The following is a 14,005-nucleotide window of genomic DNA, read 5'->3' on the forward strand; positions in this document are numbered from 1 at the left end:
CCGAGGATTCCCCTCCACTGTAGTTGACGGGCCCTCGACCGTGTCTGTCCTATTTCCCACACTTCTGCCCTCACCCCTTCCCTTCCTTCCCAGGACCATGATAGGGTCCCCATTGTCCTCACCTTCCACCCTACCAGCCTCCACATTCAACGTATCATCCTCCGCCATTTCCGCCACCTCCAGCGCGATCCCACCACCAAACACATCTTCCCCTCCCCTCCCCTTTCTGCATTCCGAAGGGACCGTTCCCTCCGTGACACCCTGATCCACTCTTCCATCACCCCCAGCACCTGCTCTCCTCCCCACGGCACCTTCCCATGTGAGCGCAGGAGATGTAACACCTGCCCTTTCACCTCCTCCCTTCCCACTGTCCAGGGCCACAAACACTCCTTCCAGGTGAAACAGTGATTTACTTGTACTTTCAATTTACTGGATTCACTGCTCACAATGTGGTCTCCTCTACACTGGGGAGACCAAACACAGATTGGGTGAACATCTCCGGTCAATCCGCAAGTGTGACCCTGACCTGCCGATCACTTGTCGTTTTAATTCCCTGTCCCACTCCCACTCTGATCTATCTGGTCCTCGGCCTCTCACACTGTTCCAATGAAGCTCAACGGAAGCTCGAGGAACAGAACCTCATCTTTTGATTGGACACTTTACAACCTTCCAGACTCAACATTGATTTCAATAATTTCAGATCAGAACCACTGCTCCCATTTTTTTGGTCAGCAGGTGCTGGTGATGGTTCTGATGTTGCCATTTACAGCTCCTCTAGACCCATCTTCTGTTTCTTTACCTGTCCCATTCCCACCCTCCTTGCCTCGCACCATCATCCCTTTTATCATTTAATCACTCCTGCCCCCCACCCTATCACAGACTTTCCCTTTTGTTATTTCCCCCCCTCTCCTTCCTCCTCCCCTTTCCCAGACTCTGTATTTGCTTGAAAACTGTTAAATCTCTAACATCTTCCAGTTCTGACGAAAGGTCTTCGACCTGAAACATTAACTCTGTTTCTCTCTCCACAGAGGCTGCCTGACCTGCTGAGTATTTCCAGCATTTTCTGTTTTTATTTACATTCTATGTACGGCCAATTACGGAACAGCTACATTCTGAGTGTTTACATTCTACATATGGCCCATTTCAGGAAAGCTACAGTCTGCGTATTTACATTCCATGTACGGCCAATTACAAGGCAGCTACAGCATGAGTATTTACTTTCTACGTACAACCCCATTACAGGACAGCTACAGTCTGAGAACTTACATTATATCAACAGTCCATTACAAGACAGCTACTGCCAGAGTACTTACATTCTTCGTGCAGTCCATTACAAGGCTTCTACATTCAGAATATTTACGTTCTATGTACAGCCTATTAAAAGTCAACTACAATCTGAACATATACATTCTATGCCCTGCCCATTACAGGACAGCTACAGACAAGAACTTACAGCCTAAGTACAGTCCAATAAAGGACTGCTACAGTCTGAGAATTTACGATCGATGTATTGTCCATTACAGGGCAGCTGCAATCTGAATATGTAGAAAATAGGTATGGCCCATTACAGGATGCTGGAGTCTGTGTGCTTGCATTCTGTGTCCTGTCCCTTACAGGACAGCTACATTCTGAGTATTTACATTCGATGTCCAGTCCATTACAGGACAGCTGCAGTCTGAGTGTTTACATTCTATGTACAGTCCATTACAGGACAGCTGCAGTCTGAGTGTTTACATTCTATGTCCAGTCCATTACAGGACAGCTGCAGTCTGAGTGTTTACATTCTATGTCCAGTCCGTTACAGGACAGCTCCAGTCTGAGTATTTACATTATCAAGGAAAACACAAAGATGTTTCATAAATATATAAAGAGCAAGATGATATCTAAGGAAAGAGTCGGGCCTATTGGAGACCAAAAAGGTAAACTATGTGTGGAGGTGGAAGATGTGGGTACGGTTCTTAATGAATACTTTGCATCTGTCTTCACAAAAGAGGGGGACGATGCAGAGATTGTAGTTAAGGAGGAGGAGTGTGAAATATTGGATGGGATAAACATAGTGAGAGAGGAAGTATTGAGGGGTTTAGCATCTTTGAAAGTAGATAAATCGACATGCCTGGATGAAATGTATCCCAGGCTGTTAAGAGAAGCCAGGGAGGAAATAGCGGAGGCTCTGACCATCATTTCCCAATCCTTCCTGGCTACAGGCGTGGTGCTGGAGGATTGGAGGACTGCTAACATAATGTTGTTTAAAAAGGGAGAAAGGGATAGACCGAGTAATTACAGGCCAGTCAGTCTAACCACAGTGGTGGGCAAATTATTGGAATCAATTCTGAGGGACAGCATAAATTGTCATTTAGAGAAAGGCACGGGTTAATCAAGGACAGTCAGCATGGATTTGTTAAGGGAAGGTCGTGTCTGACTAACTTGATTGAATTTTTTGAGGAGGTAACAAGGAGGATCGATGAGGGTAACGCGTTTAATGTAGTGTACATGGATTTTAGCAAGGGGCTGTTGACAAGGTCCTACATGGCAGACTAGTCAAAAAAATAAAAGCCCATGGGATCCAAGGGAAAGTGGCAAGTTGGATCCAAAATTGGCTCAGTGGCAGGAAGCAAGGAGTGATGGTCGACAGGTGTTTTTGTGACTGGAAGGCTGTTTCCAGTGGGGTTCCACAGGGCTCGGTACTGGGTCCCTTGCTTTTTGTGGTATATATCAATGATTTGGACTTGAATGTAGGGGGAATGATTTAGAAGTTTGCAGATGATACAAAAATCGGCCGTGTGGTTGATAGTGAGGAGGAAAGCTGTAGACTGCAGGAAGATATCAATGGACTGGTCAGGTGGGCAGAAAAGTGGCAAATGGAATTCAATCCAGAGAAGTGTGAGGTGATATATTTGGGGAGAGCAAACAAGGCAAAGGAATACACAATAAATGGGAGGATACTGAGAGGTGTAGAGGAAGTGAGGGACCTTGGAGTGCATGTCCACAGATCCCTGAAGGTAGCAGGACAGGTAGATAAGGTGGTTAAAAAGTCATATGGAATACTTTCCTTTATTTGCTGAGGCATAGAATATAAGAGCAGGGAGGTTATACCAAAACTGTATAAAACATTGGTTAGGCCACAGCTTGAGTACTGTGTACAGTTCTGGTCACCACATTACAGGAAAGATGTGATTACACTAGAGAGGGTACAGAGGAGATTTACGAGGATGTTGCCAGGGCTGGAGAATTTTAGCGATGAGGAAAGATTTGATAGGCTGGGGTTGTTTTCTTTGGAACAGAGGAGGCTGAGGGGAGATTTAATTACGATGTATAAAATTATGAGGGGCCTAGATAGAGTGGATAGGAAGGACCTATTTCCCTTAGCAGAGGGGTCAATAACCAGGGGGCATAGATTTAAAGTAATTGGTAGAAGGATTAGAGGGGAGCTGAGGAGGAATTTTTTCACCCAGAGGGTGGTGGGGGTCTGGAACTCACTGCCTGAAAGGGTGGTAGAGGCAGAGACCCTCAACTCATTTAAAACGTACTTCGATGAGAACCTGAAGTGCGGTAACCTACAGGGCTACGGACCAAGGGCTGGGAAGTGGGATTAAGCTGGATAGCTCTTTTTCGGCTGGCACAGACGCGATGGGCCGAATGGCCTCCTTCAGTGCCGCAACTTTCTATGATTCTATGATTCCATGTACAGCCTATTTAAAGTCAGCTACAATCTGGTATTTACATTCCATGTCCAGCCCATTACAGGTCGGCTGTAGCCTGAATATTTGCATTCTATATGTGGCCCATTTCTGGACAGCCAAAGTCTGAGTGCTTACATACGTACGAACATACGAATTAAGAGCAGGAGTGGGCCATTCGGCCCCTCGAGCCTGCTGTGCCATTTGATAAGATCATGGCTGATCTGATTGTGATCTCAACCCTACTTTCCCGTCTACCTACTATAACCTTTGACTCCCTTGTTAATCAGGAATCTATCTAACTCAGCCTTAAAAATATTCAATGACCCTGCCTCCACCGCTCTCTGGGGAAGGGAGTTCCACAGACTCACGACCCTCTGGGAGAAAAAATTTCTCCTCATCTCCATCTTAAATGGGAGACCCCTTATTTTTAAACTATTGCCCCTAGTTCTAGTTTCTCCCACAAGGGGAAACATCCTTTCAGCATCTACCCCTTCTAGTCTCCACAGGATCTTATATGTTTCAATAAGATCACCTCTCATTCTTCTAAACTCCAGTGTATACAGGCCCAACTTGTCCAACCTTTCCTCATAAGATAACCCCCTCATCCCAGGAATCAGTCGAGTGAACCTTCTCTGAACTACCTCCAAAGCAATTATGTCCTTTCTTAAATAAGGAGACCAAAACTGCACACAGTATTCTAGATGTGGTCTCACCAATGCCCTGTACAACTGTAGCAAAACATCTCTACTTTTATATTCTATTCCCCTTGCAATAAATGACAACATTCCATTTGCCTTCCTAATCACTTGCTGTACCTGCATACTAACGTATTGTGATTCATGTACGAGGACACCCAGATGCCTCTGTACCTCAGAGTTCTGCAATCTCTCTCCATTTAAATAATAGACTGCTTTTCTATTCCTCCTGCCAAAGTGGACAAGTTCACATTTTCCACATTATACTCCATCTGACAAATTTTTTCCCACTCACTTAACCTATCTCTATCCCTTTGCAGACTCCTTATGTCCTCTTCACAACTTACTTTCCTACCTACCTTTGTGTCATCAGCAAATTTAGCAACCATACATTCAGTCCCTCCATCCAAGTCATTGATATAGATTGTAAATAGTTGAGGCCCAAGCACTGATCCCTGTGGCACTCCACTCGTTACATCTTGCCAACCTGAAAATGACCCATTTATGCCTACTCTCTGTTTCCTGTTAGCTAACCAATCCTTTATCCATGCTAATATGTTACCCCCTACACCATGAGCCCTTATTTTGTGTTGTAGCCTTTGATGTGGCATCTTGTCAAAAGCCTTCTGGAAATCCAAGTACACCACATCCACAGGATCCCCTTTATCCACGTTGCTTGTTACTTCCTCAAAGAACTCTAATAAATTAGTCAAACATGATTTCCCTTTCACAAAGCCGTGTTGACTCTGCCTTATTGCATTGAGATTTTCTAAGTGCCCTGTTATAACCTCCTTAATAATCGATTCGAGCATTTTCCCGATGACAGATGTTAAACTAACTGGCCTGTAGTTTCCTGCTTTCTGTCTCCCTCCTTTCTTGAATAGAGGAGTTACATTCGCTATTTTCCAATCTGATGGAACCCTTCCAGAATCTGGGGAATTTTGGAAAATTAATACCATTGCATCTACTATCTCTGCAGCCACTTCTTTTAAGACCCTAGGATGAAGTCCGTCAGGACCTGGGAGAATTCCACAGGTTCACCACCCTCTGAGTGAAGAAATTTCTCCTCATCTCGGTTCTAAATGGCACACCCCGTATCCTGAGACTGTGACCCCTGGTTCTGGACTCCCCAGCCATCGGGAACATCCTCCCTGCATCTAGTCTGTCTAGTCCTGTTAGAATTTTATATGTTTCGATGAGATCACCTCTCATTCTTCTAAACTCTAGTGAATATAGGCCTTGTCGACCCAATCTCTCCTCATACGTCAGTCCTGCCATCCCAGGAATCAGTCTGGTAAACCTTCGTTGCACTCCCTCCATGGCAAGGACATCCTTCCTCAGATAAGGAGACCAAAACTGCACACAATACTCCAGATGTGGTCTCACCAGGGCCCTGTATCACTGCAGTAAGACATCCCTGCTCCTGTACTCAAATCCTCTTGCAATGAAAGCCAACATACCATTCGCCTTCCTAACTGCTTGCTGCACCTGAATGCTCGCTTTCAGCGACTGGTGCACAAGGACACCCAGGTCTCGTTGCACCTCCCCCTGTTCCCAATCTATCACCATTCAGATAATAATCTGTCTTTCTGTTTTTACAACCAAAGTGGATAACCTCACATTTATCCACATTATACTGCATCTGCCATGTTCTTGCCCACTCACCCAACTGGTCTAAATCACATTGCAGCCTCTTTGCATCCTCCTCACAGCTCACATTCCACCCCAGCTTTGTGTCCTCTCCAAACTTGGAAATGTTACATTTAGTTTCCTCATCCAAATCATTGATATATATTGTGAATAGCTGGGGCCCAAGCACTGATCCCTGCGGTACCCCACTAGTCACTGCCTGCCACCCAGAAAAAGACCTGTTTATTCCTACTCTCTGTTTCCTGTCTGTCAACCAATTCTCAATCCATGCCAGTATATTCCCCCCAATCCCATGTGCTTTAATTTTGCACACTAACCTCTTGTGTGGGACCTTATCAAAAGCCTTCTGAAAATCCAAATACACCACATCCACTGGTTCTCCCCTATCTATTCTACTAGTTACCTCCTCAAAAAACTCCAGTAGATTTGTTAAGTATGATTTCCCTTTCATAAACCCATGCTGACTTTGTCCAATCCCGTTAATGCCCTCCAAGTGTTCTGTTATCACATCTTTTATAATAGACTCTAGCATTAGGATTAATTAACAATCTTGTTGTGCGGGGTCCCTTAGGGAAGAGCAATCATAACATGATAGAATTCCTCATTAAGATGGAGAGTGAAGTAGTTGAATCCGAAACTAGTGTCCTGAATCTAAATAAAGGAAATTACGAAAGTTTGAGGCTATGATAGATTGGGGAACTTTACTAAAAGGGATGATGGTGGATAGGTAATGGCTAATATTTAAAGAACGTGTGCAGGAATTACAACAATTATTCATTCCTGTCTGTCAGCTTTTAGTTCTAATATTTTTTTCAAAACCCTTTCCCTGATGATTGTAAATGTTTTAAGTTCCTCCCTCCCTTTCACCTCTTGATTCACAATTATTTCTGGCATGTTATTTGTATCCTCTACAGCGAAGACGGATGCAAAATATCTGTTCAATTCATCCGCCATTTCCTTATTCTCCATTATTAATTCCCCAGACTCACTCTCAGTTACGTTCCATGTCTAGTCAATAATGGGACTGCTACAGTCTGAGTATTTGCAGCCTGTGTCCATTCTATTACAAGACTCCTGCATTACAGGCCAGCTACAATCTGTGCATTTATATTCTATGTACAGACCATCACAGGCTCGCTACAGCCTGAGTATTTACATTCTATGTACAGTCCATTACAGGACAGCTGTGGTCTGAATATTTACATTCTATGTACGGCCCATTACAGGGCAGCTGCAGTCTGAGTATTGACATTCTAGGTACACCATTACAGGGCAGCTACAGCATGGGTATTTACATTCTATGTACGACCTATTACAGCGTAACTACAGTCTGTGTATTTATATTCTATCTTTGGCCCATTACAGGCCAGGTACAGTCTGAGCACTTACATTCTATATACAGCCAATACAGTGCAGCTACAGTCTTAGCATTTACTTTCTCTGTCCATTACAAGACAGCTGCAGTCTGAGAACTTACATTGTTTGTACAGTCCATTACTGGGTAGATACAGTCTGAGTATTTACATTCAATGTACAACCCACTATAGGACAGCTACTGTCTGACAGCTTACACTCTTTATACTGTCCATTACAGGACAGCCCCAGCCTTAATATTTACATTCTATATATGGCCCATTTCTGCACAGCCAAAGTCTGAGTAATTACATTCTATATCTAGTCCATAATGGGACTGCTACAATCCAAGTATTTACAGTCTGTGTCCAGTCTATTACAGGACAGCTGCATTACAGGACAGCTACAGTCTAAATATTTACATTCTATGTCCAGTCTATTACAGGAGGGCTACAGTCTGGGTATTTAAAGTCTATCTGCAGTTGATTGAAAGACAGCGACAGACTGAATATTTATAAATTCTATATTTGGCCCATTTCTGGAAAGTTAAAATCTGAGTATTTACAGTCATTACAGGACTGTTACAGTCTGAGTGCTTACATTCTAGGTGCATCCCATGACAGTACAGCTGCAGTCTGAGAAATTACATTCCAGAACGGTTCCAGTGGATTGGAAGGTAACAAATGTAACCCCGCTATTCAAGAAAGGAGGGAGAGAGAAAACAGGGAACTACAGGCCGGTTAGCCTGACATCAGTCATCGGGAAATGCTGGAATCCATTACTAAGGAAGTGGTAACAGGGCACTTAGAAAATCATAATATGATTAGGCAGAGTCAACATGTTTTATGAAAGGGAAATCGTGTTTGACAAATTTATTAGAGTTTTTTGAGGATGTAACTAGCAGGGTAGATAAAGGGGAACCAGTGGATGTCGTATATTCGGATTCTCAAAAGGCATTCGATAAGGTCCCACACAAGGTTGTTACACAAGATAAGGGCTCATGCGATTGGGGGTAACATATTAGCATGGAGTGAGGATTAGTTAACAGACAGAAAACAGAGAGTAGGAATAAACGGATCATTTTCAGCTGGGCAGGCTGTAATTAGTGGGGTGTCGCAAGGATCAGTGCTTGGGCCTCAGCTATTTACAATCTGTATTAATGACTTAGATGAAGGGACCGAGTGTAATGTATCCAAGTTTGCTGACGATACAAAGCTAGGTGGGAAAATAAACTGTGAGGAGGACACAAAGGGGGAAAAAAATTGGATCAGGCCTGTTTTTGGGCGGGGGTAGCACGATCCCCTATTACCCAGTGCCCAATGGTCCCTGCGCGGGCAGGACGAGATTTTCGTCAGGTCTGAGGACTTACCTGAAATCTGCGTTGGAAATCAGCACTGAACGAGAATTCAATGCAATTCGCATTTTCCACCAGCAGGGGGAAGCTCCACTCTCTGAAAGGCAGGCTGTCTGTTAGAATTCTCTTAAAGGTAGCTGGTACCTATTAATTGCTGACTATAACAGCCTGCACGGAGTCTGAATGGAGATCAGACATCGCACACGTAAAGCACAGATGCAGGTCCCATCCCTATTTTTACACACTGATGAGTTATATTAAAATATTGAATAAAGGTTGCACACTATTAAATCCTGCAGCCTCCAATCTGCATGCCAGACCTCACAAATCTGCCGATCTGAGATTCCGTGCACCAAGGTTCTCGGCTGATGCACCAGAGGCCTTGGTGCAAGAAGTCGACAGAAGGATGGACATCCCATATCCGTGGGGGGGGAGGGGAGCAAGAGGGCCTCCAGACATATATCCAAAAGGTAGTGGGAGGCAGCGGGGGGCGAAGTCAATGCCAGGCTCACAGCATCATAGACATGGATGCAGTGCAGGAAGAAGTTCAATGCTTTGACACGAGTGGTCAAGGTGAGTGAGGTCAACTGTCAAGTGGTGTCTCCTACCAACTGCACCACACACTACACCCCCTTTCCCCTACATACCAACAAACTCTTTCCATCAGTACTCAACCCTCTCACCTTTACACATTACCACCGTTGCAAGCCGCCCACCCACAACTCACAGGCCACACACAGGCAGCTATTCAACCATGATAGGCACATCGTCCAGACACATGTCCAGTTTTCTTGCAGGAGAAGGTGGCGCATATCAAGAGGCAGCAAGTGGCAGTGGCATTTAGCCCCTCGAGCCTGTTCCGCCATTCAATGAGATCATGGTGGACCTGTGACCTAACTCCATATACCCGTCTTAGCCCCATATCCCTTAATACCCTTGGTTCACAGAAATCTATCAATCTCAGGTTTAACTTTCACAAGTGAGCTAGCATCAACTGCCGACTGCAGAAGAGTGTTCTAAACATCTCCCACCCTTTGCGTGTAGAAGAATTTCCTAACTTCACTCCTGCACATCCTGGCTCTACATCTTAGGCTATGTCCCCGCGGCGTCCTAGTATTGAAGTCTAGGAGACCTCCAAAAATAGCACCGGTGGGGGGTTCTCCAGGCACTCTAAGACACGTTCAGATGGTCGGGGTTAAGACTGTGCGTTGAGTTGAGCGTTAAGTCTCAAAACGGTGTCTATCACTTTAAATCAATGATGCACACTGATTGAAGCCGTTTTCTCCCTACTTTACATGATTCCAGCGTTCGTTATCTGCGCCTGCACTAACTCCTATACCAAGATGGCGTCTGGCGCACGTCACGCTGGAAACGTGCATGCACATCCAAGACGCCATCTTGGATGTCGGAAAGGCCGTGTAGCGCCGAAACAACGGGCGCTACACGGCCCAATTTAGCGCCCAGAGTCTGCAAAGCGATATTGACAGGTTAAGTGAGTGGGCAAGGTGGCAGATGGAGTATAATGTGGGGAAATGTGAGGTTATTCACTTTGGTAGGAAGAATAGAAAACAGAATATTTTTTAACTGGTGAGAAACTATTAAATGTTGGTGTCAGAGGGATTTGGGTGTCCTTATACAACAAACACAAAAAGTTAGCGTGCAGGTACAGGGAGCAATTAGGAAGGCAAATGGCATATTGGCCTTTATTGCAAAGGGGGTTGGAGTACAAGAGTGAGGAAGTCTTACTACAATTGTACAGGGTTTTGGTGAGACCTCACCTGGAGTACTGCGTACAGTTTTGGTCTCTTTATCTAAGGAAGGATAAACTTGCCTTAGAGGCGGTGCAATGAAGGTTCATTAGATTGATTCCTGGGATGAGAGGGTTGTCCTATGAGGAGAGATTGAGTAGAATGGGCCTATACTCTCTGGAGTTTAGAAGAATGAGAGGTGATCTCATTGAAACATATCAGATTCTGAGAGGGTTTGACAGGGTAGAGGCTGAGAGACTGTTTCCCCTGGCTGGAGAGTCTAGAACTAGGGGGCATAGTCTCAGGATAAGGGGTCGGTCATTTAAGACTGAAATGAGGTGGAATTTCTTCACTCAGAGGTTGTGAATCTTTGGAATTCTCTACTCCAGAGGGCTGTGGATGCTGAGTCGTTGAATATATTCAAGGCTGAGATCAATAGATTTTTGGACTCTAGGGGAATTAAGGGATATGTGGATCGGGCGGGAAAGTGGAGTTGAGGTCGAAGATCAGCCATGATCTGATTGAATGGTGGAGCAGGCTCGAGGGGCCGGATGGCCTACATCCGAGGGTTCTAGAAGAGGTGGCTGCAGAGATAGTGGATGCATTGGTTGTGACCTGTTAAAATTCCCTAGATTCTAGAATGATCCCAGTGGATTGGAAGGTTGCAAATGTAACCCCGCTATTCAAGAAAGGAGGGAGAGAGAAAACAGGGAACTACAGGCCGGTTAGCCTGACATCAATCGTCAGGAAAATGCTGGAATCCATTATTAAGGAAGTGGTAACAGGGCACTTAGAAAATCATAATAAGATTAGGCAGAGTCAACATGGTTTTATGAAAAGGAAATCGTGTTTGACAAATTTATTAGAGTTTTTTGAGGATGTAACTAGCAGGGTAGATAAAGGGGAACCAGTGGGTGTCGTATATTCGGATTCTCAAAAGGCATTCGATAAAGTGCCACATAAAAGGTTGTTACACAAGATAAGGGCTCATGGAGTTGGGGGTAACATATTAGCATGAATGGAGGATTAGTTAACGGACAGAAAACAGAGAGTGGGGATAAACGGGTCATTTTCAGGTTGACAGGCTGTAACTAGTGGGGTGCCACAAGGATCAGTGCTTGGGCCTCAGCTATTTACAATCTATATTAATGACTTAGATGATGGAACCGAGTGTAATGTATCCAAGTTTGCTGACGATACAAAGCTAGGTGGGAAATAATCTGTGGGGAAGACACACAGAGTCTGCAAAGGGATATAGAGAGTTTAAGTGAGTGGGCAAGAAGGTGGCAGATGGAGTATAATGTGGGGAAATGTGAGGTTATTCACTTTGATAGGAAGAATAGAAAAACAAAATATTTTTTAAATGGTGAGAAACTATTAAATGTTGGTGTCCTCGTACAAGAAACTCATGCAGGTGCAGCAAGCAATTAGGAAAGCAAATAGTATGTTGGCCTTTATTGCAAGGGGGTTGGAGTACAAGAGTGAGGAAGTCTTAGTACAATTGTACAGGGCTTTGGTGAGACCTCACCTGGAGTATTGTGTACAGATTTGGTCTCCTTATCGAAGGAGGGATATACTCGCCTTAGAGGCGGAGCAGTGAAGTTTCACTGGATTAATTCCTGGGATGAGAGGGTTGTCCTGTGAGGAGAGATTGAGTAGAATGGGCCGATTCTCTCTGGAGTTTAGAAGAATGTGAGGTGATCTCATTGAAATATATAAGATTGGGGGGTTTGACAGGGTAGATGTTGAGAGGTTGTGTCCCCTGGCTGGAGAGTCTAGAACTAGAGGGCATAGTCTCAGGATAAAGGGTCGGACATTTAAGAATGAGATGAGGAGGAATTTCTTCCCTCAGAGGTTGTGAATCTTTGGAATTCTCTACCCCAGAGGGCTGTGGATGCTGAGTTATTGAATATATTCAAGGCTGAGATAATCAGATTTCTGGACTCTCGGGGAATCAAGGAATATGGGGATTGGGCAGGAAAGTGGAGTTGAGGTCGAAGATCAGCCATGATCTGATTGAATGGTGGAGCAGGCTCGAGGGGCCGAATGGTCTACTTCTAAACCTATTCCTTATGTTCAAATCTAAGAACATTCTATGTACAATCCATTGCAGGACAGCTGATGTCTGAGTTTTTAACTTCTATGAACCGTCCATTACAGAGCAGCAGCTGTCTGAGTATTTACATTCGATGTACCTGCCCGTTACAGGACAGCAGCTGTCTGAGTATTTACATTCGATGTACCTGCCCGTTACAGGACAGCAGCTGTCTGAGTATTTACATTCGATGAACCTGCCCGTTACAGGACAGCAGCTGTCTGAGTATTTACATTCGATGAACCTGCCCGTTACAGGACAGCAGCTGTCTGAATATTTACATTCGATGTACCCGCCCGTTACAGGACAGCAGCTGTCTGAATATTTACATTCGATGTACCCGCCCGTTACAGGACAGCAGCTGTCTGAATATTTACATTCGATGTACCTGCCCGTTACAGGCTACTGCTGTCTGAGTATTTACATTCGATGTACCTGCCCGTTATAGGCTACTGCTGTCTGAGTATTTACATTCGATGTACCTGCCCGTTACAGGCTACTGCTGTCTGAGTATTTACATTCGATGTACCTGCCCGTTACAGGCTACTGCTGTCTGAGTATTTACATTCGATGTACCTGCCCGTTACAGGCTACTGCTGTCTGAGTATTTACATTCGATGTACCTGCCCGTTACAGGCTACTGCTGTCTGAGTATTTACATTCGATGTACCTGCCTGTTACAGGACAGCAGCTGTCTGAGTATTTACATTCGATGTACCTGCCTGTTACAGGACAGCAGCTGTCTGAATATTTACATTCGATGTACCTGCCCGTTACAGGCTACTGCTGTCTGAGTATTTACATTCGATGTACCTGCCTGTTACAGGACAGCAGCTGTCTGAGTATTTACATTCGATGTACCTGCCCGTTACAGGACAGCAGCTGTCTGAATATTTACATTCGATGTACCTGCCCGTTACAGGACAGCAGCTGTCTGAGTATTTACATTCGATGTACCTGCCCGTTACAGGACAGCAGCTGTCTGAGTATTTACATTCGATCTACCTGCCCGTTACAGGACAGCAGCTGTCTGAGTATTTACATTCGATGTACCTGTCCGTTACAGGCTACTGCTGTCTGAGTATTTACATTCTATATATAGCTTAGTACAGAAGAAATACAGTCTGACCAAAATGGTGATGTGTATGAATGAGTGTCCCTTATTGATAATGAGTTGATGTCAGAAATAATTAACTGTTTGAGATCCAAATTTTCAAGACTTCCACCTACAACCATTTTGAATTGAACACCAGCAGAAAGCTCAATGAATTCTCCGGTTCAATGGGCACTCCATTCTCAGTTTAGTTCTCATGATCCCTTCAATAGGTTGTCACCCAGCTGCAAGAAATGTTTAATTTTTGTGCTACTCTACTCCTCAGAATGGTTGTAGCTGGAAGTGTGGAAGATACGTAGAAAATATTCATGCATTT

At 44.5% G+C, this 14,005-nt stretch overlaps 1 protein-coding gene across 1 annotated transcript in view; it reads left to right on the top strand.

The window, feature by feature from the left end:
* LOC137340257 (SH2 domain-containing protein 4B-like) overlaps positions 1-14,005 on the top strand; it is a 239,271-nt gene that overhangs the window by 21,931 nt on the left and 203,335 nt on the right. The window lies entirely within an intron of this gene.

The sequence above is a fragment of the Heptranchias perlo genome, chromosome 21, assembly GCF_035084215.1.
Source record: "Heptranchias perlo isolate sHepPer1 chromosome 21, sHepPer1.hap1, whole genome shotgun sequence".
In the NCBI taxonomy this organism is placed as follows: Eukaryota; Metazoa; Chordata; class Chondrichthyes; order Hexanchiformes; family Hexanchidae; genus Heptranchias; species Heptranchias perlo.